The 22,916-nt window shown below is 37.6% G+C and overlaps 1 protein-coding gene across 6 annotated transcripts in view; it reads left to right on the plus strand.

Annotated features, from left to right (window-relative positions):
• Positions 1 to 1,553: 1,553 nt before the first annotated feature.
• The window catches only part of PUM2 (pumilio RNA binding family member 2), an 89,949-nt gene continuing 68,586 nt past the window's right edge, over positions 1,554 to 22,916 (plus strand). For 2 of the 6 annotated variants that reach the window (XM_019755551.3, XM_019755800.3), the window contains exon 1: positions 1,771 to 2,020. The gene's annotated coding sequence lies outside the window, so the exon portion shown is untranslated. Of the gene's footprint in view, positions 1,705 to 1,764; positions 2,021 to 22,916 lie in introns of those variants that run through there. The other 4 variants (XM_074331730.2, XM_019755875.3, XM_019755629.3 and 1 more) reach the window with 4 other exon arrangements.

Raw genomic sequence — 22,916 nt, forward strand, 5'->3', positions numbered from 1 at the left:
CTCCACCTATTTTCACCTAGATTAAACAAGATTAAATAACTATATAAACTCTTCTGCTATTATCAGCCCAATGGAAGGGGAAGGATAAGGCAGGCAAAATATGTCCATCCCAGTGTCTTCCATATTTACTTGATCATGGGACATTTCTTAAAGTAATGCCTATTAGCACTAAACAGAACACACTTGGGAAATGTAGGTGTGGGTGACAGGAAGCAACAGAATGGTTGAAGAAAAGGCATGAGTGCCAGGAATCAGATTTTCATTTTAGATGGCAGTGATCACAACTAACTGAAGGGAGTGAGACTGAACACGGGAAGGCTAATTAAGGGCCTGCTACAGAAATCCAGACCTGGGAAGCAGAGGAAAAGACTGTCTCCAGAAATATTTAGGAAGTAAAAATCTGCAAGGCTTCACAAGTTGCCTTGGTGGAGAGAGGGGTATAAGAGGAAGAGACAAGGATGGTTCAAAGGACTAATTTGGGGGCACTGAATAGGTGGTGGCACCACCAACTATTGAGATAATGCAAGAATTGGTGGGTGGGAGATGTGTTCCGTTTTTAACATGCTCGGTGCCAGGAAGACTATTCAAGTGGAAATACCTAAAAACCTTAAATTTAGGCCAGAGGTAAAAGCTTGAGATAGATTTCAATGTCATATGTTTTTTGGTAATAATTAAACACTGGGGAGTTCATGCATTCAACACAATTGTTAAACACCGGACGCAGGTCTAGGCACTGGGGAACACAGCATGCACAAGACAATCAATGGTCCCTGTAGGTCCTCGTGGAGCTTACAGTCGCCCAGAAAGATAAGCAAAGATAAACAAGGCACAATGTTTCCTAAGTACAGAATGTCAGGAGAGCCGGGAGTTGTGCAAACCATGGAAAAGAAAACAAGTTGGATGCAGTGCCGGTGCCCTACCACATTACAGCTGTGTGACAGGGAGAGGCCACGAATTGGGTCTCCTGCGTGGAATGGCCACTACCAAAGCCACGGAGCCCGGCCAGGCCGGGAGCACCGGCGTGGAGTCTCCAACTGCGGAGGGGGGTGTGCTTGGCAAGGGCAGGCAGCGAGTAATGAAAATCAGTCACGAGTGAGAATCACCGGCCCAGCAGGAAAGACCCGAGTTTCCTTTGTGTTTACCCAGGCCAAGCGTTGCGGGCCGGCAATTTGCTGAGTTGGCCCTACCTGCCAGGAGGCAACGACTAGTAGAATGACAGTCCATGTAAGGAGTTCACTTTTCCACCCAAAATGCGTCTCCATCGTCTTGCTGCGAGGAGAGGGTAAGGGTGAAACCTAAAGGCCTGGATTACCATCAAGCTTCTGTGGGTACCAGCACCCCGGAAGCAGAAGGCGAGCAGTACATCGCAGTTGGGGGAGAACAATGAGCCACCCAGGAGGAAGCGGGGGGCGGGGGGGGGGGTAAGCGAATTCGGAAGTCGAGGCCCCACGCGGGAAGACAGCCAAAAGCAGCACTCGGAAACACCACGCCTGCGCCGCCCTTGTCGGGCGCGCGCTCCCGCCAGGGGCAGCCGCCGAGCCGAGAACCTGCTGCGAGCCCCCAAGGTGCAGGCGGGGGAGCACACGCCGGAGGAACGGCAGAAACGCGCGGGCGCAGAGAGCGTGCGCACGCGCAGAGCTCCCGCCGGCCGGCGCCGGGAGCGCGGGAGAAGCGTCGGAAGCCACTGAGAGGAGCCGCACGTCGGTGAGTACTTGCCCCCTCCTCCCCTTTCTCCCGGAGTGCACTGCGCGCGCCCGGTGGGCGGGGGGAGGGGAGGGGAGGGGTGGCGGCGGCGGCAGCCATGTTGTTGTGAGTCTCTGTGTCTCACCCTCGGTGCTTCGGTGGTTCGGAGGAGGAGGGGGAGGAGAAGGAGGAGGTGGGGTGGGGGGGAGGGAGGTAGGTGGAGAAAGAAGATATTGCCGCCACCGAAGGCGGAGGAGGGGAGGACGTCTAAGAGCGACGCCGCCTTGTGCCCAACGGTCGGTGTTCCCGGCTGAGGCAGCGCGGCCGCAGCAGCCCCGTAAGTCTCTCCGCGCTTGCTCCCTATCCCCGTCCTCTGGCGCCGCAGGGGCTGGCTCCTCGAGCTTTGTGTGGCGGCCTCGGCGGGAGCAGCCCGCGGGTGGGAGGGCGGACGGGGCCTGCGGGCTGCCCGGGGCCGCTGCGGCCTGGGGCCCGCTCGCACAATGCAGGGGGAGGGGTGCCGGAAGGGGGTGTGCGCCCGGCGTGGGGGGCTCTCGGCTTTCCCGCTTCCTTCCCTCCCCCACGCCACAGTCTCGCGGCGCTTCGGTTTAGGCGCGCTTGGGGTTCGTCTCCGAGCTGTCCGTCCGCCCAGCTCTTGGGTTCCGAAAGGGGGGAGAAGCCGGGTGGATCCAGAGACGCGTGCGAGTTGGAAGTGGGCGAAGAGGAAGAAGTGGGTTTATGAAAACAACCGTGGGAATTCTCGCGGGCCCGAGTGTGTCCAGGAAAAGCTTGCGGTAGACAGGTGTGGGTATGAAAGGAACAGCGACTTGGGTTCGACTTGTTAGGCGCCCTTAGTAAGGAATGTTGCGTTGCGTTGTTTTTTTGCTATTGGAACAGATTTCGGTCCTCAAAAATACGTAAATTAAAGTCAAAGAAAAGATTCGAGGTTTCAAACATTTTAGCAATAGTTTTGTATCTGAATGGGACTACATTTTTGGGAAAACAAATTGTTTTCAAGTTTTATGCCCAAACACGCTTGTAAAAAGTTAGTGCTACTTCTGAGAAGAACATAGCTAGGGAAAACCCACGTTTCTTAACTTAGCTTTTCATTCTAACAAATGTTTAAGCATGGGGGGGGGTATTGCGGACATATTAGCTGTAATGACAATCATATCAGTTAAAATCAGGACTTAGTACTTTGTGAGTTTTTAACTTGTTAAAACTGGAGACAGATTTTCTTTATAAAGGTTTTTAGAGAAATCTTTATTAGACAAAAATGTTTTTACATGCTTAAGAGAAATGTAATGCATGTAAAAGTATTGTAGGTCAACAAAACAGTTTTAATAAAGGGAGTTACCTAACGATTTTAAAAACTTGTTTACTGCTTAAAAAACTTGTTTACTGCTGAGATTCACGTTTAATAGGTGACTAAACCATGTGACCGTAGAGTATTGGAGGATGATTTAAGGAATTCTGGCTAGGAATCCTGTTAAAAGTAAAGATTGATATTTTTAATTGACTAAGTTTCTGTTCTTAGTCTTTCGATATCCTGCTTTTTAAAAATTATTTGCTTCATCTGCAGTCATCGTAAATAGTTCTCGGCATTTTCCTTACTACAAGAATGTCTGTGAAAGTCCAATTTTTGGTGAAATTAAGTTATTTAGAACTGTCTTTTGGTGTCCTCAAGTGTGGTTTTTGTACGCAAAAAACATTTACTTTTAATTAAAAACAAACAGATCGGAATCCTGGTTCTTAAAGTTTGGTATTTTTTAAGTTCATTTTTCATATTTCACAAGTCTAGCTATTTTATCTTCAAGTTAGATTTCCTATTAACAAACCTAAACATCTTCAAACAAAAGTTATGTGTAATTTTAATACAGTTTTCTTAATTTGAGTCCAAAGTTCTCTTAGATGTTCCAATACTTTAGTAAGATTTCAACTTTTTAAAAAGAAGTCTAAATTACTGCCATCAAGGTTGTCATTTTAATAGGCCAATTTTTTTAGGCATTACAAGTGTATAAACCAAATAATGCAGTCTTAACATACACTAACATTAGGATTTTGGTTCTCTTAGATCTTCAGTACTTGTTTGTAAATCTTTTCTGGTGGTGAGACAATTTGTCTTCCTGCGTAGGTACTGTCTTCCTGTGTAGGTACTTATCCTGACTGGCAGGAGTAATTATGATCACAGATTTGGGCCAGGTATGAATCCAAAGCCAATCTTCTCAGTGACCAGACTGCCTCCTTTTTATAGACACTGATAGGATCTTCATGATTTTAAGTTGTATGTGGGTTCCTGTCCCCTGAACTCAAGTTCTGCATACTTCCTAATTCAACGACCTTTAAACTTGGTGGGTTTCTAAGACAGTGTTCTGTATTTTTAAGTTTTCTTAGAACGTGGATATTTTAAACAGCCAAATGTGTCTCATGTGGCTTTGGCTTGCCTTCACAGTTTGAGGCCATTTTACTGACAGGTGTCATTAAGATAAAAATTGTACTTATAACTGGCTATATTGGTTTGTGACAGATTTCTTGATGTTTTTTCTAAGAAGGCATAAAAAATAGTCCTACTTGCTCCAATTGTCCCATCTCCTCACTCTTGCGTTTGACGAATTTGGAAGAGGAACTGATCGAGAATGGCTCAGCCCTTTTCTTTTTCTCTTTGGGAGTCTGCCCCCTGCAGAAAGCACTTTGTTCTGCTGCTTCTTGAGGCCACCAGGGATAGACTCTTCCCTTTCCGGAGGAGGAGTATGGCTACCCAGTGCTACCTGTGACTGGGTTAGGATAATTATGGGGTGTGGTGGTAAGCTCGGTTGGCCTGAGTCTAAATTATGCTTTCCAGTGTAGCTTCATCAGTAATAAAGTAGCCATTTGGATTGCCATCAGTCTAACTCCTGTGTCTCTCACTTCTGAATTCTGATTTTGGGAAATGGTTTCCTCAGACTCTGTCACTTAGATGCTAATAATTTTAGTAGTGATTTTTGTTTAGCAACATAATAGACATTTTTTATTTAAAATTTACTGCTTTTGTAATGGAAAACATGAATTTGCTGATAAATATATTTTCAAGCTTTTCTAGTGAAGCACTATAGCCTTATTACATAGGTGGATGCGTGATAAATGCTTTTTTTTCCCTCAGAGTTTCAGGTAGCAGTTTGTTGAGTGAGAGACATAAGTTTAAAAGGTTAAAATGTATACACATTTTTTTTCTTTTTTTTTATTGGGGAAGGGGAACAGGACTTTATTGGGGGAACAGTGTGTCAATCTTAGTTGCGGAGGGTGCCGTTCAGCTTCAAGTTGTTGTCCTTTTAGTCTTAGTTGTGGAGGGCGCAGCTCGGCTCCAGGTCCAGTTGCCATTATTAGTTGCAGGGGGCACAGCCCACCATCCCTTGCGGGACTCGAGGAATTGAACTGGCAACCTTGTGGTTGAGAGCCCACTGGCCCATGGGGGAATCAAACCGGCAGCCTTCAGAGTTAGGAGCATGGAGCTCCAACCACCTGAGCCACCGGGCCGGCCCCTGTATACACGTTTTAAGAAAGGAAAAAACTATTAAAATTGTAATACTCAATGTATACTGATAACAAAAAAGGAATACAAGTCATGTGTATACATTTTTTTGGCACCCCCGGTATTTTCTTTTCCTTAGTGGCGTTTTCTTCCAGTAACTCAAAAGATCCAGTTTCTTTATAAATGAAAAATTCAAGATTTGCCTAATCAGTCACCTTCCAGAGAGTCATTTTAATTCTTAATGAAATTGTGGTAAATTTTGTCTTTTGGTGACTTTTTAATGAAAAGTTATATTTTACCCTTGTATGGCTCCTTTTTATATTTCTTAAAAGTGCTTTAGAGAATTAGAAAGGATTGGTTATTCATGCATGTTGACAGTTTATGTCATAGTTTCTTTAATATATTCCACCTCTGCAAATTTAGCCACGGAAATCCCACCTGTTTTCAGTTCACGTATCAGATTTTCACTTAACTTCTTACTCTCTTACTATTTTGTCGTGGACAGATAAAAGATTTTAGAATACTGGAAAACATCCAGATGTGTATAACTTCTGTGCATATGCCAGGATTTCACTGTAGCTGTCAAGTAGAAAAACAGGGAAGAGGTGTGAAAGGAGAAGGGAGAAGAGGTAGTTGGTGTGTCAGAATACTTTGATTGCAAATTGGACAGGAAAAAAAGGCAGGCAGTATCACCTACCTAAGGTAAAGTGTATATTGGACTACAAAAATGCTTCCTGGAAGGGAGTTGGTGAAATTGACTATAAAATGGCACTACAAAACCACTTATTCAATACTTGCCTAGAAGAATAAAAGCTGCAAGTGACTGCCAGAGTACATAAAAAAAAATGGTGTGTGTGGGGGGGGGCGACGCTTTTTTACATTTTTTTTCCCTCTTATTCCTGAAAAATGAGTATGTAGAGAACCTAGTTTGGGGATAGTTCTTTGTGGACATCTTATGACGAGTAGCAAGTTCTAGATCTCAAAGTGGCGGTCTCTGATTGTAGGCACTATTTCTGAAAGTTCTTAGTGATCAGTGGGAGAGATAGTCTTAACTTGACTGTATAAGATATAACTGGTTTTCATTCAGATATTAAAGAAGGTAAATGAGTGGTAGAGGCAACATGACCCCAAATTTGTCTTTGTTAGGCAGTCAAATGAGGCAAATTGTAGGTAGAGAAAAATATGGAATGTATTGTATGATTTATTAAATACCTGAAAGAATTAAATACAGATAAAGAGCTACTTAACGTCTTTCGTTTTGGTGACCAGGTCATTTATTAACATATCTACACAGTATTTTATCAGCACTTTTAAGATAATTAAATGCAAAACATTAAGTTTTTTTAAGGTAAAACCTGAATCTTTAAAACCAATTCAACATAAACAGAATTAATATTGGAAGTTTAGAAAGAATGATAACTCCAAGTTTTGCCTGAATGTTTTTTCTTGGCTCTCCTTGCAGTTGCTTACTTGATGAAAAGTAATTGATTGCTTTTCATCAAAGGAAATTTTTTAGGTGCCTTCATTTAACCTCTAAATTATGTGACTCTTCACACTAGCAGAAATGGAGTTCTCTAGAATCTTGCCAAAGATAGCATTGTTTGCTAATATTACAAGTCTGGTTGAGAAGATATTCATGGAGTAATATTTGGTGAACATTCAGTCTGTTATTGTGGATATTTTAAATTGTATCTTTTCATGAAGCTGGACTACCAGAAATTTGCCCACATTTTTTGAGATTTGCAGGCCAATCGTGTGCCAGACTGTCCTTAGATGGTGCTAATTGATCCCTTCCTTGTTCTTTGGAAGTTTGTAGGCAAGTGGAGAGGAAGGTGATTCAACTTGTGATTGCTGTGCAGTACACCAAGTGCCCAGGGGTGCTGTTACAGAAGTGCTGTGGATTTACATAGGTAGACATTGCAGGGGTCAGGAAAGGCTTTCCACAAGAGGTAAAAAGTTCAAAAAGACTTAGGAAAGTTATTTAGACAAGAGATGGGTGAAATGGTCTTCAGCCAGAGAGATGAGTATGTTGTAGTGATCTGATGGGGATAGCAGAGCTTAAAGTGGGGGTAGGAGGAGAATTGAAGAAATATGACTGGAGAGATAGGTAGGGGTCCACCAGATTAAGGGGTTTATCTAATTTGGACAATCGCAAAAGACTTTGGAAATCCAAGATTATAATTTGGGAAGATTTAGACTATATTGTCCTGGAACCCTTACAGAATTACTGTGGAATTGTTTTCCCTGGATTGTGTTAGGAATTAGGTACGTGACTTTGCTTGAGGGACTGACTAGAAAAAGTGAGATTATAAAACCTTTCTTCTACTAAGAAAATGTCATTGACATTTTCTGTTACAACTCTGTCCTCTATAATACTCCATATAAGACATTTCTTTTAAAGCTTACTACTAGAAATAAGGTTACCTCCAAGGAATTGGTATGATTCGTTCCTATGGATAATGAGAATTGTATGTAATATACTGTATACCTTTTATTTTTGTATCTTCAGAAGTTAAACTTTGAATTTACTTACTTTGAATTTACTTACTATTTTTGTTATTCAATATTTGCATCATTTTCCAAATATTTTTGTTTTATTGTTTATATTTCCTATGAGATACTTAGTGTGCCTTCTTCCAAAATTTTTTATTTAAATACATATAAATTTCATTTAAATTATATTCAAGAATATTTCTACCACAGACACTTCTTTGGATATGTAACTTAATACTCCTTGAAACTAATATAGATTTAGCTTCTCTTTCAGACATTATAGGTGTTTGGTTTTCTGTTGTTTTCTAAACAACTTAGAATTTTTTTTAAATTTCAGTATCTTTAGGAAATTGGTTTGGTCATCTCATCTTACTTAAAGGCTTGTTCTTGAATATTTGAACTTCAAAAATCACAATTTATATTCATCACCTAAAATATTTCTCTTGCTTAATTCAAAGATTTGTACACTTCATATACTTTTTTCTTAGACTGTTCATGATAATGATAATAAACTAAATATGTAAAAACCTGTCATGTTATGGTTTTTCTTAGATGCAAGTTAAAAATATTGAAATCTGTTACGTAACTCATGCATTCATTTTTCTTTGTTTTCTTGGAAATGAAATACTGATTTTCAAAATATCTTTTGTGTTAACATATTTACAGAAGAAGGTTATGGTAGTACTTACTGGGTTAAAGGTGAGTGGTTCTAACTCCTCAGAGCATTTACTATGCTGACGACAGAGAATGAACTCCAGAATGACCACGTGCTGAGCTTGCAAAAGAACAAGTGGTTGCTGGGGAGCAGCGTATCTTAAATGTATTTAATGAGAAACCTCTTATTTCGAAGAACACTGAGTTGGTGATTAAGGAACACACTTCGGAAAATTATAAAGAAAATGTCCTTTTAAAACTGCTTTAACACCTGCTGCCTAAAATGATGTTTAGTATCTCCTCCCTGTGTCATATCATGCATCCAAATAACTTTATTTAGTTCTGTTACAACGTAATCAACACTTTAGTTATTTCTCCTTGGTGGTATGTTGATTATAATTGATAATGTGTAACAATTGAAAATTAGTGGATAGCCATTTGAGACAAGTTTTCAATTGTTGAGCATTCAACCTAGTACTAATGCGAACCAAAGATAACACAAAATCTCTTGTACTCGATTCTGTGATAAAATCTCTAAACAGTAAAGCATTTCAACTGTATTAATATAGGACCCTTTAAAAAAATAAACTTTATTTTGCTACCTTCAACAGTCCTTACTACACAGAGAAATACAAAGAGAAAGCCAACAGTATCTTCTTTCCTACCAAAGTTAGGTGATTTTTTTCATACTCTTTTTAAAAAAATAAAAATGGGATCATATGGTACATCTTAGGCAACTTGATATTTTTATTTAATATGTACCTGTTACTATGTTAGTACATACATGTTTAATTTTAATAACTTGTAATATTTAGTGTATGGCTTTTTGTTTTGCCAAGCCATTTTTCTGTTGTTGAATTTGGGTTCAGTTTCCCTTTTTTAGCCGCTATAAGCAAGCAATCCTGCAGTAAATAACATACAGTTCATTTTATCACGTTGGTGCAGTTGTTTATGCAAGGTAAAGTCCCAGAAGAGAAATTACTGGGTGAAGGGTTTTTTTATATTGATTTTTAAACAGAGAAAATGTGTTCATTCATTATGATGGGTAATTAATGCTCTTATGTTTCAATTTTGTATATTATCTCATTTAGTGTTCACAATAATCCTATGTGGGAGGCATTGTTCTCAGTTGCAAATGGAGAAACAGGATCGGAGAGTTCAAGTGGATTGAGTTTTCATTCAGCTAGTTAGGAACAAACATGAACTATATATATTCTAGGTTTTTGATTCTGGTTTCTGTTATACCATGATTACATTGTGATGAATGATACACAACTTCTTAGTTGAAAATCCATTAGGGTATTTGTGGATATATTCCTTAGCTATAGGTGCTGTGGTAATTTATAAGGGTCTCAGTCCAGTCTGCACAGGGAAGCATCACCTGAAGAGCTTTAAAAATGCTAATAGAGGCCGGCCCTGTGGCTGGCTCAGGCGCTTGGAGCTCCGTGCTCCCAACTCCGAAGGCTGCTGGTTCCATTCCCACATGGGCCAGTGGGCTCTCAACCACAAGGTTCCCAGTTCGATTCCTCGACTCCTGCAAGGGATGGTGGGCTGCACCCCCTGCAACTAATAACGGCAACTGGACCTGGAGCTGAGCTGCGCCCTCCACAACTAAGATAGAAAGGATAACAACTTGACTTGGAAAAAAGTCCTGAAAGTACACACTGTTCCCCAATAAAGTCCTGTTCCCCTTCCCCAATAAAATCTTTTAAAAAAAAATACTAATAAAAATCTATGCCTATTTCCCTGCCCAGACTAATTCCAAGCCTTGGATGGATGGGATCGGAGTATTTGTAGTTTCAAAGGTTTCTATCCGGATTCTGGTGCACTGTGGGGTTTGAGAACCAGTGACTTTAAAATAGTGGTGCTCGTATCCCTCAGGAAAGCTTTTCCAAAATGTTAGTACACTTAGTCTTCTGGGACTCAGTTAACAGGTCCTCACTATTATGTACTAAGAAAGGCATATAAGTCTGATCTGTTCCAAATCTTAATGTGTTTTACTCCAGGTGGTTAAACCTTCAGGGCACCAAACTTAGAGTTGGCTTCCCTTAGTAATTCATCTATTCACATTGCTGTTAACGCAACACAGAACTGGGGTATTGTGGCTTTCATTGGGATTTTCTGAATTCAAATCAGCGGTAGTATTGGGTAGTAGGAGTCATGAATGGCAAATTTTTAAAAACCAATTCACCTCTTATTCCCTAACCTGTTGTCAGAGAATACTTGCAAAGCAAAGAACAATTTTATGAAATACTATGAAAATTAGAAATATGTAAATCATGTTTTATCACAGTATACTGTCAAATGTATGATTTGGTTGGCTCCAATTTTTTACACCAGAAATATATCAAAGAGTAGGGCAGAACTCACTTAGATGAAATGGTTAGAAAACTAAGTGCTAAAGACATAAGTGCTATTCCTTTAAATAAGGTGATGAGAGAATATTTGTATCTACAAATTGGATTTTGCATTTTTAAAACCCAAAGTGTTACGATGGTGTGGCTAGGGACACTTAACTGTAGTAGGTATTGAATACACATGTAAATTGCTTTATAATGCCTTAAAAAATAAAAACCCTTAGAAGGTCACAAATAAGGCTAGAGTGAGAATATTTCTATTTTAAGTGATGCCTAGGTTATAAGTCATGAAACATAGTTTATGATAGGTGTATTTATGAAATATTTGTGTTCTACCATGTATAAAGCCATTGATTTCCAAACTAACTTGACTATTAATAACTATATAATGTATTTAGTGATTGTTTTTTAACACATATATACTTTTTTTTTATATTCCTATCTCCCATCCCCTGCCCTTTGGCAACCATCAGCTTGTTCTCTATATGGATCTGTTTCTGTTTTGTTTTCTTTCTTTATTTTGGGTTTTTTTAGATTCCATATATAAGTGAGATCATACGGTATTTGTCTTTATTTGTCTGACGTATTTCACTTAGCATAATATCCTCTAGGCCCATCCATGTTGTTGCAAATGGCAAGATTTCATTCTTTTTTAGTTACAGTTGACATACAATATTACTAGTTTCAGTTGTACGGCAGATTCCATTCTTATTGCTGAATAATATTCATATATGTATATATTTTAAATAGTTTCAAAAATGTAAGTAATGAGTGGGGAATATTCAAGGAGTAAAGAACTATGAAGTGTAAAATAAAAATCATGCATGCTTTTTCCCCCAAATGTGACCACCGTTAACAGTTAAGTGTCACTCTTTCTGATTGTTTTCCATGTATGCATGCATATGTACGTTTGTATCCTGTTCAAAAGTGGGATAGAAACAGACTGTTTTTTACCTTGCCGTTGTACTTCTTACATATGCATAAATACATTCATCTCATGGTTTTTGATGGGTGCATAGTTGATAATTTTATCAGTTTACCTCTTACAGTATCCTTTTTGGTCTCTCATAACTGTTAACGTTTCATTGACCAGTGACAAAATTGCATTACGTGTTTTTTCTAATTCTGATTTAGAGAAGTTTTAAAGTCTAATGGTCATATCATAGACAGTGTTATGAATATGTTGAGAAACATCAATTAAATGCCATGGAATTAAGACAGAGATTGCTTGGAGTAGGTTTCAGTGAAGAAAGTGTCGTTTGAGCTAAACTTTGAGGGATTTATAGGATTTGCACACAAAGAGATAAATGGCAAGGGCTGTCAGGGAGCTAACTGAAATGGTGTAAGCAAAAGGAAGGTTGGGGGAAAGAGCTTTTAGAGAGTTGTATAATTAACATATCAGCTGAGTGATAGTTTTCTGCTTGATTGGTTTGGAAAGGAGCTTGGAACTTTTGGAGTCTTCATTGTATCGACTCCTCTACCATATTAGTAGCTTGGACTGTTAGGGTAGGGAAATTGGCCACAATTTACTTGTAAAGTAGGAATACAATACATACTTTGCTGGATTGTAGTGAGACTTAGATATAATGTGCCTCGTGTGATCTGGCATAAAATTGAGTGCTCTTGTTCTCTTTGGGGGTGGGGTCTGATTAAAAATTCGTCTAAAGAGGTTTGTACTCATTTAGAAATCAGTTTTTAGGGGGAAATTTTCATATAGTCAAAAATAATGATTGAGGAAGTAAGTGACATTAAGTGTATACAATAGCTTGGACCCTAAGTAGGTTAACCTTGTGGAGAATTAACCCCCTTACAAGCTGCAGTATATAAATGTTTTGTTTTCGGAAAAAAAAGGTTTGTCCAAACTGTACCTCTCCTTCAAGACCCAACTTAAATACATGGCTTCACATAGTTGTCTGTCATATTGTTATATGTACTTTATTAAGCTTTTGTTAAGGACATTTCCAAACGCAGAAGGGTACACTGCACCCTTGGATATCATCCCTTTTCAACAATGTATGAAATATTCTTATCCCCATATTTTGCTTTTTAAAGTAGTATTTCAAAGCAAATTCCAGATAACATACCATGTTTTCCCAAAAATAAGACCTAGCTGGACCATCAGCTCTAATGCGTCTTTTGGAGCAAAAATTAATATAAGACCCGGTCTTATTTTTTTTCCCCTTCTTTCCGCCTCCCCCCACACACACACACACTGGTTCAAGCCGTTGTTTCTCAGTCTAGTTGTGTAGGACACAGCTCCCTGGCCCATGTATATGAGCCTTGCGCTCCCCCCGGCTGAGGTCGCCGGTCATGGGTCAGCTGCTCACGCTGGCGGCCGGCCACTCATGGCAGCACACGGCAGCCCACAGCAGCTCATGCCAACCTCCGGCTGGAGCTGTTGTTCACAATCTTAGCTATAGAGAGCGCAGCTCGCTGGCCCATGTGGGAATTGAACTGGCGACTTCGGTGTTAGGAGCATGGCACTCCAACCACTGGGCCGGCCCTACCTGGTCTTATTTTACTATACTGTAAGATGGTGTATAATGTAATGTAATGTAATATAATTAATATATATAATTAATATAATACCAGGTCTTATTAATTTTTGCTCCAAAAGACACATTAGAGTTGATTGTCCGGCCAGGTCTTATTTTCGGGGAAACAGGGTACTAGTTTAAGCATATCTTTTATTGATGAGGACTTATTTAAAAGTACAATTCTTTTGCTATTATCACAGCTAACAACATTCCTTAATATCTAATACCCATTCTATATTTAGATTTCCCTGATTTTCTCAGAAAAAGTATTTTTTGTAGTTGGTTTGTTAGAATCAGGGTTCAAACTAGGTTTACACAGTATTTTGGCATTTAAGCCTCTGTATGGTTCTCTCCTTTTAAAATTTCATGTGGATAACAGTGAGAAGAGATGATTTTCCCCCCACATTCTGGATTGGGTGATTACTTTCTTGTGTCATCTGTTGATTTTGTTCTATCATATTTCTGATTAACCAGTATTATCTAGATCTAGCAGCTTTATTAGATTGAAATTTAGTGTGTGGGTTTATTTTTTTTTTTTGAGGCAATAATTTTTCATAGGTGGTGGTGCTGTTTCATACTACATCATGCGAAATATAATGTCTGCTTCCACTTTTAGGTTGATAGCATAGTAAATAACAAAATAACGTTAATTTAGAAACACTGCTTTTGGGGTCTTATATAGCTTTGTCATTCATATGTATCTTTGACTCATTAGAGCCACTGTATCTAACCGTTTTATAAGTATGTCGTCTTTGTTTTCATCTAAGTTATTTGATCTTCTCTCAGGTGATAATCTAAAAGCATCAAAAACTGACACTGATTGAGATTGTGTAGTGTGTAGATCTTCTCTAGGAAGTATTTTGTTTTTCGAAATAAGGAAATTTCCCTAAGTGGTATTTATCAAAGTAAATCAATTGAGAGAATGACTTGTAATACAAGAGACTTTGTAAGGACTCAAAATATATGGTGATTCTCCTTTGAAAAGATTTTAAAGAAAAAAATATCTTGCATTATATTTGCATATGTGTAAGTATCTGTGTATTTATCCTTTTTTGCTTCCTTGAGAATATCCCTGAGATTTATCTTCAAAGAGCTAAAGTAGACTTGCACAGAAGTATTTGGTAAATTTTTATTTATTGTCTAAATGCTGGTGCTGAAATAACCTAATTTTTGATCTTAGAAGATTTGAGCCAGGGTCTTTGAAGAGTTCTAGTTTCTGGGAGTCTGTATACTGATAACACTGAATTTTGCCAAATTTCATTCAAAACATAAACCTTGACTTTTCCTTAATATAGTTGAGTCAATAATGCTGTTCTTTATGCTAGTAAAACAAGCATGCATAATTCCCCCCGTGAAGTGCATGGACAAACAAGTAGCAATTATCAAAAAGTATTGATGTGGATATTGGCTCAACCACTAGCTAAGTGACTTGTCCAACACCCTTGGTAAAAGTGTATGACTCAATTCATGCCCCCAGAAAAATAAATTACTAGGTGTTGATGGTGATCAGTAGAAACTTCTAATGTTAAATCTTTGAAGGCTAATGGTCTACTATAAATACTTAAACCTGGATTTAGGTTTACGTTTGTCATATGGATAAGAAAAGGCATTGCTAAACAAATTTATTTTGGCGGCAGATTTGCAAAAGTGACTTAACGTGCTGAAAAGACGAAGGTATTCTTTAGGACTTTAGCACCTGTTTGTAGTGAATACTATTAATGCTCAATGATTATGCTCATTAAAAACAGTCCAAGGAGGATGGCTACCAAGAATGTTTTATAAGTAGCTTAAGTTACTCTTTGTACTGACTTATATTTATGTGACTTACATTTTCTTGTAATTTCGTTGTTTTTGTAATTGATGCACGAGGTAGCAAACAGCCACATGGTATTGGAGCACTAATTTGGAGAAGTAGTGCCAATGGGAAGTTGCTCTCATCGTTTTATGTTGGTAAATGTCTTCAAGTGGTACAAAGTCTGAGCAAAAGCTTTGTTCATTGTCTCTTAAAATGAGCATCATGTACTCATACTAATATGTATGAAGACATTTGTAAGTAGTCACACTATACAGAGATTAGTCAATTTAATCTGAATTTACATTTCATAAAATGTAATTTTTTTCATTCAATATGGAGCATTTAGATGGCTAAGAAAGTTACTAGTCCCTTTGACCTTAGAGTTTAATTTCTATGGCCTTAAAATAAAACTAATTATGTGAAAACACAATTAGTGTCATATGGTGGGTAGACAGTGCTTTGAATACCATTTGTTATGGCTCTAAGTGGGTTTCTGCCTGACTTAGCTTCCTGTTTATGGTAGGCATATGGTGAGGGATTGGATCAGATGCTCTCTGAGAAAAGTTAGTGCTCTTAATGATACACATGTACTTACTAATGCATATTCTTGGTTCTTCACACAAACTATAAACCTTTTCAATTACATTAGTACACATGAAAACTCACAGGACTTAACCAAGTTATTTGACGTGCTTTATCTATTTTTTTCACATAATTAGTAATGCTTCTTACAGAAAAATTAGTTATTACAGCCATACTCCTTGGAGATATTTTCGGTTTGGTTCCAGACTACTGCAATATAAAGCAAGTATCACAATAAAGCAAATAGTGATCTTTTTGTTGGTAGAGGGTCTTGCCTTCAATTTGTAGAAAATACAACATCTGTGAAGCCCAATAAAGGGAAGTGCAATAAAATGAAGTATGGCTATACTGTTAGATTTTAGAATTTAATAAAACATTGTGTTTTTTTGCTAGGAAACAACTGTAACCTCAAAAAACGGTAACTTTTTAATTGCAGTTTACCTTAAGATTACACAGGGTCTTGGCCACGGAAAAGGTTCTATTACGTATCTTCTATATTAGCAAATACAAATTGTTTTTTAAAGGAAATAATATTGGGAAGTTTCATGGCTGAATAAGGCAGACAAAAATTGCAGACTCTATGCCTCAAGCCATACTGTGTGCAGTGGTGCCTGGGTTTTCGAACGTAATCCGTTCCTGAAGACCGTTCGAGTTCTGAAACGTTTGAAAACAGCCAACAGCTAGGCCTCAGGATCTTGCACTGGACTTCAGAGGTGTGTTTGAAAACCGAAGCATTTACTTCCAGATTTACGGTGTTCGTAAACTGAAATGTTCGTCAAGGGAGATGTTCGAAAACCGAGGTACTACTGTATAATATAATTCCTGGGTACATTGTAAACATAGTCACTTGGGTATTATGTAACTGGTTGCTAGATAGTCTGTTGCTTGTTAGAAGAAAAGATTGTTCTTTTTCTCCCTGAGGTCTGAAGTTGGTTGGGTAAAGTTGTTGAATTCATGACCAAATTCGTAGGTTTCCCTTGCTTTCAGATGATGCCAACATTTGTAGCTGCATTGGACATAGATTGGCATTTTGTAAAAGTTTTAGAGCCCCACTTAGTGGCACATGTGGGACCCTGCCCTTTTACTTTATTGTTCCTATAGAGGTTATTGCAGGAGAATTGAAACAGTTTATTTTTTTTCAGTCTCATTGTTTTGCCCACTTTTCCTCCATTTTCTCCCTTATGTTTGACATAAATGGTAACACCCTAACCTAAGCCTGAGTTTGAGTCTCGTTGTGTTGTGTTTTTTTGTTTGCATTAAAGTCTTTCCTTTGTAATGTACTTGGTCATTTAAAGAAAATAATAAAATCACCATTTAAATGTGAATCTGAAATCCGTATTCATTATAAAAAAGTATGTGTGTGGATAGTATAAATGAAAAAGTTGGAAGCAAAGCCCTGGTGCTTTTTTGGTTTCATCATATTTGAAAGTGGATTGTCTACATTTGAGTTTGTTTGGTTTTTTTTGTTTGTTTGTTTGTGGAGCAATCAAGACAGTAAATGCACTAGAGCAGAGGTCTGTAAACTATGGCCCACAGGCCAGCTCTGGTCCACCACTTGTTTTTGTTTGGCCCACTGTCTAGGATTGGTTTTAGGTTTTTAAATGGTTGGGGGGAAATCAAAAGAGGAATAATTTTGTAACACATGAAAAATATATGACATTCAAATTTCGTTGTTGTTTATAAAGTTTTATTAGGACATATCCATGCTCGTTCATTTTGATACTGTCTGTGGCTGCTTTTATGCTAAAAAGCCATAGTTGAAAAGTTGCACCAGACACTCACAAAGCCTAAAATGTGTACTGTCTAGCTCTTTACAGAAAAAAATTTGTTGACCCTGCACTGGGGCATGATGACCACAAACGTGAGAATTGATCCATAGAGCTAAGAAACCTCTCACATTTATCCAGAGGTTCTTTATGACCTCATCTTTTTGGACCACACAGATGAAAACCTGGAAGCAAAAAAGGGCTTCAGTAAAACGCCAGTGCTTTACTCTTGAGAACATTTCTTAAGTCTACCACTGTTTCCTTTTTTTAATTAAGAAAAATCTCTCTCCTTCCATTCATAGATTATACAGATTTATTATGGAAAGGTAATAAAATACAGATGAATGAAAAAATGTGTGTATTCTGATCATTTAAGGACTATGTGGATTTTGGTTTATTTCCTTTCAATCCTAACATTGCTATATAAGCATTTTCGTAATTACAAACTCAAATATTTTTAATAGCTACATAGTACTCCATTTTATAAATGTGGTGTATCACTTTACTATTGCAGGGGAGCTGTGCAGTTTACAATTTCAGGATCTGCAAGCAACGCTACTGCAAACATCTTTGTACATAAAGCTTTTTTATAGTTAGGTTTTATTCTTTGGATTGATTCCCAAAGTTGGGGAGACTGATTCAAGGGATATATACATCTATATATATTCATATGATGCCAAATTGCTTTCCTAAGAAAGGATTCTAATTTTAGAATGTGTAGAGGTAGTTTTCTTCTTAAAGACTATACTATGCTTGGATACCTGAGGCTACAGATTACTGCAAATTAAAAGCAACCTAATTAGAAAGGTACTAGGTTGGTGTGAAAGTAATTGTGGTTTTTGCCATTGTTTTTAACCTTTTAAACCACAATGACTTTTGCACCATTAACCTTTTAAACCGCAGTTACTTTTGCACCAACCTAATAGAAGTGGTACTGTTCAAGATCAGGTCCAGTGATATGTAACCTGAGCAAGGCAGGAGGCTGAAATAATGACAAAAGAGACAAATACTAAGAATCCTAAGAGCCTTAGAAAGTACTGTTCCTTCTAGAGTAGTCTGTAATGATGCTCTTAATGACTAGTATTTGGTGAGCACTTTTTATTAATAGCTCACAAAGCATTTCTGGATACATTTTCTCACTTAGCTTCACAACAGATAAGTAAATTAAGATTTAGGTTTTAGACAGTTTGCAAAAAGTAAAACCGTCAACTCTATTCTGAATCTAAGTCACATGTCTATTCTACCACATACATACAAAATTTGTCCATTATGCTTTCTTTAGCATAGCAGAATAATAATCTATCTTGAGCCACTTCCATCCTAAATAATAAAATCCTTATGTTTTTGGCCAGAATAGAGCAATTATCTTAAGAACAACCTGTTCTCAGGATACAGATAAGTATGATATTACAGCGAAGATTTTTATAAAGTGACTAATTGGTATGATCTTTGTACATTGAGCCCAGACTTCATGGGTTAATATCACTTAGCATATGTTTATAAATTGGATTATGAAGTCAGAATTATGTGGATACATTGTCACGCTGGTAGGATTTAAATTTGTAGCATTCATAGGAAATTAGAAGGCTGAATAAATATTAGGCGATTCCTGATAACATGTTAGTATCCTGAAGCTTTCAGATGATTGGCCATTAGATTTGGAAAACAGTTAATGTTTGGAAGAAGTTGAGGCTGGAATGGAATGGGAGATCTAGAAAATACAAGGGCAATAAAATGTCAGACTTAAGAGAAAGTGAGATCACAAATGTAAATCTAAAAAAATATGAGCCTAGAGTCTAGGGCAATATGAAGTCTTATGAAGTACTTACAGAAAAAGGAATGGACTTTGTCCAAATTTAGGGAATTTTAAAGAAACATTTAGAAATCAAAGATGGTTAAAGCAGACTACTAAGACATTAGTATGAATTGTGTCATATTAAGATTGAGAACTTTCTGTGGCTATGAAGTGGTGGGACACACTAGGACCACGATTCCTTTTGATATGAGGGGGGTATATAAATATTGAAAATACATGTATATAAAATTTTACACACACATGTGTACGTGTTGTGTGAGAAAAAATATTTTGATCTCAAACTGGGTTTTGCTTTAAAATTCAAAGTGTCATGATGGTATAGAGATATTTATTATATCGTAGGTATTGAATGTGTGTGTAAATTGGTTCATCTACATATGTTATAAAACCCAGGATACAATGTTGAAATTCTTGCTTTAAATGTGCATATGTAATTTGAAAGAAATTAAGAGGAAAAAATAGTCCTTTGTACTTATGCACATACTTCCATTTTTGGTGCTCTTCATTCCTTCCTGATGATCTGAATTTCCATCTGGTAGCATTTCCCTTTGGCCTGAGGAATTCTTTTAAAGCATTTCTTGAGGTGGAAGTCTGTTGTAACCAATTTTCTTTTTATCTAAAAATGTCTTGGTTTTAGCCTTTATTCTTGAAGAATATTTCCATCAGATAAAATTCTAGTTGGGCATTTTTTTCTTCTTTCAGCACTTTAAGGTCTAGTCCTCTATGTTCTGGTCCCCATTGCTTCCAGTGAGTGGGAAGTCAGTGGTGATTCATACCATTTTCTCTCTTTATGTAATGTTTTTCCTCTAGCTATGTTCACGATTTTCTTTTTAACTTCAGTTTTCAGTGTTTTTTATTATGACGTGCGTGGGTAGGAGTTATTTTCTTTTCCCTATTTGTCTTGCCTGGGGTTCACTGATTGTCATCTGCAAATTTTGCTTTCATCAAATTTTGGGGAATTTCTGGCTGTTGTTTCTTCAAGTATTTTTTCCAACCCATTCTCTCTTTTTTTCTTCAGATTGGAAATCTGTTGATCTGTCTTCAAATTCGCTATCTCCAATCTGCTAAGTGCATCCAGTGAAAATTTTTTAAATAGATTTTTCAGTTTTAGAATTTCCATTTGGTTATTTTTATAGTTTCGCTTTGCTGAAATTTTGTATACTTTCATTCATTAGCATATTTTTTCTTTCATCTATGATCACAGTTATAATAGTTGTTTTAAGATCTTTGCTAATTCTAACTTCTGGGTCATCTTGGGGTCTTTATTAATTGAGTTTTCCATTTCTACATATGTATAATAATTTTGGATTATGTTCCAGATTTTGTTTACGTTTGAAGATACTCTAGATTTTGTTTTATTCCTATGGAGAATGTCGGGCTTTTGTTTTCATGGGACTCAAACTCTATAAATTCTTTTGACCTCTGTGGTGAGTCAGCAGCAGACGTTTTGCTTAGTTCTTTTATAGCCTTAATTGAGCTACTTGGAGTCGTCCTACACATGTATATAGTTCAGGGATTGTCTAAAACTCTGAGCAGAATTTGGTTGCCTCCTTTATGAGACTTCCCTCCTCAGATTCCAGCAGTTCTGCTTGCACCAAACTCTGTGCTTTGGTTCTTCGGGCCTTTTAAGACTGGGGTCTCTAGGAATTTTGGCACCTCACCTCCACCCCCAGGCCTGTCCTTAGCCAAAAACAACGTTTTAAAAAACTGTGCCAGTCCTCTCTTCTAAGTGTAGGCTATCCTCCAGTTTGCTTTTTAGTTTTCCATTGCATTCAGTTGTTTCTTTATTGTTTTATTTTTGTTTATTTTGTCTGGAGTTTATATCCTTATTTGTAGGAGGGTTTGGTCTGATTGGAGCTACTCCTCCAATTACCAGGAAACATATCAGACTCATTTAAACTCTTTGAAAACAGTGATCATATTTTAACTCATTTTTTTCCTGTACAAAATCATGCACATTGAAGATGACCAGTACAAGCTTCCTGAATTAATGGAAGGACGAATGAAATGTTAACTTTGTGAGAACTGTCAACGAATCCAGCTTTTCTAGCAAGAGAAAAGAATAGCTGGTTTGCTATCCATGTATGTTTGATGTATTTGTTCATGTCTTGCCCATTTTTAAATTGGGTTGTTCTCTTTAAGTTTTTAATATATTCTGGATACAAGTCCTGTATTGGACATATGATTTGAAAATATTTTTCTCCTAGTCTGTGGTTTGTCTTTTCATTCTTTTTTTTTTTCATAGAGCATGTTTTTATTGATGAAGTCAAATTTTTAGACATCAGTTTTGCTTTTGATAGTGGTCTAAAAACTCATTACCAAACACAAGGTCACATAGCTTTTCTCTGTTTGTTTTTCTAGAAGTTTTATAATGTTAGGTGTTACATTTAGGTATATGATCCATTTTTAGTTAAAGTATAAGGTATGTGTTGAGGTTCTTTTTTTTTTTTTTTTTTTTTTTGCATATTGTCAGCTAGTTCAAGTACCATTTGATAAAAATATTGAAGCGCTTTTAATAATCTGTCTTGAATGCTTATGTACCTGGTACTGTTGTGTATTATGTTACCTAATTCAGTTTTCATAACAAGCCATGTGGCAGCTACTGCCGTTACGTTCCCATGAGGAGATTGAGGAAAAAACAGTTTAGGTTACTTGTCCAGAGTTACAGAACTACTAGCTGCTAGAACTATATTTTGAATCCAATACTGTCCCCTGGTGAGCCCCACATTTAAGAGTTTGAGCTTTATCTTTAAGGATTAAAATATGGGAGTCACGTGATCAGAGTACAATTTAGAAAGCTGACTAATTACATTTTGGATGGGAAGACAGGAGAGGATTACAGTGTTTTAGGTAAGAGATGATGGTGGTCTGAACAACCAGACAGCTGGAAAATGGCTAGTTTTCAGTGAAGTAGGATGTTGACCTTAGTGATTGGGTATTGGTGTAAGAAAGGAAAGAATTAAGTTAGACGCAGAGAAGAAAGAGTAAAGTTGGACTTTCCCGTGGTGCCTCCAAGAATGGGAGGAAGAAGATAATTGGACATTTTGAAGAAGAGAGAGATTTGGTTTATAAATAAGAGTATGGGTGTGAGGGTCCTAAGCATATACACATACTTCTCAAAGCAACGAAAGTGGATGAACTTGGTCAGGACAAAGGGTAGAAAAAAGAATGCCTTGGATGGAATAGTAACATTTATTTAAGAGTTGAGACCAATAGCAGTCTGAAGAAATCTGAGAAGATTCAACTAGACACGTAGGAAAGTTAAAAAGGAGAATTATAAGGGGCAAAGTAGCAACAGAGAACAGTATTACAAGAACGAAGAAGTGCTTTGTAATGTCAAAATACTATGGACTTTTAGAGAGAACTGACTGGGGAAAATAATAGGATTATATTTTAAGGCCCAAAACTCTGAAGCCTGTGAATTTGCTTCAGGCTTGAATGGTTTTCTCCAGTGGTACTTAAAACTAGGAGCAAAGGGCCTCTGACTCAAGAACACGTTGTCACATGAAAGATAAAAAGCAACTTAAAGTGTCAGAAATGGAGAAATAAAAATATATGCTTTAGTTTGAGGAGAAGGGAAAGGAATTATTCTTAATGTAACCTCTAAATATTATAATTACTCTCACAGTTGATTAATTTACATGTTGCTTTGAGGTAGAACTGGATAACCACTTAAATATTTGCAGTGCAATTTTTTATCATTGGTATAAGATCTATAAATAATGAAG

This window comes from Rhinolophus sinicus, chromosome 2, assembly GCF_057876585.1.
Source record: "Rhinolophus sinicus isolate RSI-liver-muscle chromosome 2, RSI-T2T, whole genome shotgun sequence".
In the NCBI taxonomy this organism is placed as follows: domain Eukaryota; kingdom Metazoa; phylum Chordata; class Mammalia; order Chiroptera; family Rhinolophidae; genus Rhinolophus; species Rhinolophus sinicus.